The sequence below is a fragment of the Chrysochloris asiatica genome, unplaced genomic scaffold (genome assembly GCF_000296735.1).
Source record: "Chrysochloris asiatica unplaced genomic scaffold, ChrAsi1.0 scaffold00350, whole genome shotgun sequence".
Taxonomy (NCBI): Eukaryota; Metazoa; Chordata; class Mammalia; order Afrosoricida; family Chrysochloridae; genus Chrysochloris; species Chrysochloris asiatica.
In genome coordinates, this window is record NW_006408868.1 from 799,355 (window position 1) to 803,275 (window position 3,921).

The following is a 3,921-nucleotide window of genomic DNA, read 5'->3' on the forward strand; positions in this document are numbered from 1 at the left end:
GATGCGAAAGCTGGACAGTGAATAAGGAAGACCATAGAATTGATGTTTTTGAGTTATGGTGTTGGAGGAGAATATTGAAAGTGCCATGGGCTGCCAAAAGAATCAACAGATCTGTGTTGGAAGAAGTGCAGCCAGAGTGCTCCTTGGAGGCCAGGATAGCCAAACTTCATCTCTCATACTTTGGACATACTGTCAGGAGGGACCAGTCTCTGGAAAAGGATATCATGTTTGGTAGGGTGGAGGGCCAGAGAAAAAGAGGAAGACCCCCAGTGAAATGGATTGGCAAAGTGGCAGCATCAATGTGCTCAAGCATGGCAACAATTATGGGTTGGCCCAGGACTGGGCAGTATTTCATTCTGTTGTGCATAGGGTCACTATCAGTAGGTACCGACTTGATGGCACCTAACAACAACAACAAGTAAATGAGAGAGTGCTTATGATGGAGAGAGAATTCAATAAGATAGTGGCTGCTACCTTACTAATTAATACTGAAAATGAGGCAGGGAGGAAGGGGCTGCTGCTCCCAGCCCTTGGAGATGAGTTACGGGGTGCAGGGCAGAAAACCTATAGCCCCCAGAATTCCCTCCCCTCCTTCTTGGGGCCTCAAGTAACCGACCAGGCGCAGGAGGCTGGGTCTGGGCATGGTGCCCTTAATGCATGGCATCTTGGAGGAGTCTTGTCATCTGAGGCTGTGGCTGGCTGCCCAGAGGTTCCTGGAAATGGCTGACTTCGCCTAAGGGTCAGCCTGGCCCATGTGGGGCCCTTTCTGTTTCCTCAGAGCCCTTCCCAACACTGATCACAGTCTGTCTTGATATCGGTCTCCTCAGCAGCCTGGGAGATCCATCAAGGTCTCCAGAACCTGGCCAGAGAAGGGGGCTCACTCCTTCTTGTCACCTGCCTTATTCCTGTTACCTCACGAGACCCTACTCTGGCTTGATGGCATGCAAGGTCTGGAGGGGATAGAACAAGTATTGCAGACCCATCTCTGGACCAGTCCTTATATAGAGCTCCTCACAGCCAGTTTGATCCTTCCTCTATTCATCCCTAAGCCTTCCAAGGACATCCCCTGCAGGAGCTGTGAAGGTAGAAGAGCCCAGTGTGGGCACTAGAAAGCAGGAGACCTGGGTCCCACGGTAGCTCTCGCTTTACTTGTAGTGTGGCCTTGGGCAAGTCATTTCCCCACTCTAGATCTCAGTCTACCTGGTTCTAGAGTAGGTTAGGGCAGGAGACACACACACACTCAGATGCCTACAGAACCAAGCAGGTGTCATTTCTTGGCCATCACTTGTCCTCAGGGTTGGGGCCCACTAGAATCAGAGCTGTGGAGAATTGGACTCTCAACATTAAGTGTTGACAACTAGTTTACATCTTTCAAAAAGCACTGTGTTACTGAACAGTATGTGCTAGGGACTCCTCCTGAGGCTCTTAGAGAGGGAGGACGTTATTTGCACTCTGTGCATTTCCTGCTTTCTGGGAGCATCTGTTCCTTGTTACCTCCACCCACCCCCACCCCCACCACCACACACCTGCTTCCTTGATGGTTTTTCTCCACTCCAGTCTCTTTCTCCTCCTTCAAACCAGCACTCACCCCTTGCTCTAGAAGCTGGCTTTGCAAACCCAAGTCCAGTTCTGCCTACCCTCCCAGGCTGTCTCAGGCCAGCCAGAGCCTGAGGGGGTTCCAAAAACAGGGTCAGGACAAGGCAAGTGTCTGGAGCTTCTGCCCCTTCTGCCCCTAATCCAGTCCCCTAATTCTAATGACTCCCTGGTCCAGCCACTGTCAAACCCTGGACCTTATGGCTCCAACTCTCCGGGACACAGCTGAGCTGAGCTGTATCCAGAACCGCTAGCCACTCTGTTGGGTTAACCGCCTGTCCTTCGGCACCTACCCAAAGCTATATACACAGGCACTGACATCAAAGAGCCCAGCTAGCCCGAGGTGATATCAAACATCAGCTGCACAAATTGTAGGTTTTGTTGTTCTTCAAGGTTTTCCCACTCCCACCCCAGGTCTCCTTGAGACAGGATTTTTTTTTAATGCTTGGCTGACAGATGGGGAAACTGAGGCCCTGAAAAAAACCAAGAAACTTGTCCAATATAGCCCAGCTACTTGATCCCTCTTGGAGGGACTCTACTAAAAATAGCTCCTAGGTCCCAGAGCAGGAAGAGGTGAATTCTGGGACTAGCATTGACATTATCCTTCTGCCTTGACCGCTGGGTGGATGCTGTGTGCAGCAGCCCCTGGTGATGATGACGCAAACTGGACCCCTGGCCTTGCCTGAACTCCAGCTGTGTGGCTCCCCTGACCAGGGTCAGGGTGATAAGACTGGTTTGTAGACTGCTTTGAGGCTGGAGTCAAGGAAAGAGGGAGGGAGGAAGGGAAAGAGAGGGAAATGAGAAAGTTAAGTGGGGGAAGGGAATGAGAGAGAGGGAAGGATTAGGGAAGAGGGAAGAAAAATGCTATGTTCAGGAGAAGGATCACAATTCTGCCAGAATGGGACCCACTCAGATTCCTCAATGAGGCAGGCTGAGTAGCTTCCATTTCACAGATGCAAAAACTCAGGCTTAGGGCATGTGGGTAACTTTTCCAAGATCCCAGTTCAGAAAGTGGCAGAACCAGGATTAGAACTCAAGGCTTTAGCCCTTGCTCGTCTAGGTCTCAAACTGGAACCACTCAGGTAGCATTTCACAAAATGTGGCCTCAAGATACCTAACCCTGTAAAACCAAAGGGAGACCTGATTAAAAATAGAGAATTCTGGGACATAATGAAAGGACTGGGCCCAAGAATCTGCGCTTTAAACAGCGTTGGTGCTAAGAAGTCCCATGGTTCATTTATAACCTTTCTGATCCAACTTCCTGGCCTCATGTTCTGGCTGCACCCCCACAGCCAAGCTATTTGGGCTGACTCACACTGCCCAAAAGGTCTAGGCCTTCCCATAGAGACTTTGCCTACCAGCGTCCCTGTCCTAGGCCTCCAGTCAGCACCTGCCTCTCCTCTGGAAGCCTTTCTGGTCATCCCCACCCTTGTCCTTCAGCTGCTGGAGCAATATCCTCCCCCTCCATCTGGAATTGTTTAGAAATTCTATTTCACTTTCCGTGCGAGTGTGCCTTGTTTCACAACAATTCCCTCTATTAAACAGGAAACTCCTTAGGGCTGGAGGCTTGTCGGTTTAACAATAAGTCTCTGAAACCCATGACTTCACCTGACCCTATATTGTTGCTGTTGTTGAGTGCTATCGAGTCAGTTCTGACTCATAGTGACCCTGTATAGGGTTTCTGAGGAGCGGCTGGTGAGTTTGAACTGCCGACCTCGTGGTTCAAACCGACCTTGTGGTCCAGTGCTTTATCTGACAGTACCATACCAGGACGCCCCTGACCCTATAGTTAACTATTAAGTGGTACAGCTGGGAAAGCTTTACACATGAGGAAAAAAACTCAGAGAGGTTGTGGTCAGTCTAAGTCCATGGTCAGTATTATACAGAGTTCAGGTTATATCCAGTTCCTGAGTCCAGTTCTTTTTTTCCCCTGCTTTGTCTTTGATCACCCAACCAGCCCTGTGAGACACAACAGGGATTAAGATCCCATTTCACAGACAAGGAAAGTGAGATCAGAAATGGTCAAACCATCCTTGTCCATTCCTACTTCTAACAGTATCTGGGCCTATGACTTCAAGGCCAGAGTCCACATCCTAGGCCTTTGGACTGGTCTCAGAAATGCTCTGGACCTAGGTGTGTCCTCTGCAAATGGCAGCTCACCTTGCCTCTCTTGCAACTGACTGGAGGCTTAGAGAAAAGGAATTGGGAAGACCCTGGACACACCTTGGTCAACATTGCTTTGAATTTTGCCCTTTTTATTAAGGGTCCAGCTGGGGAAGAAACTCCTTCTCCAAGAGAGGAAGAGTTGGGGAGGGCAGCTCTGAGCCA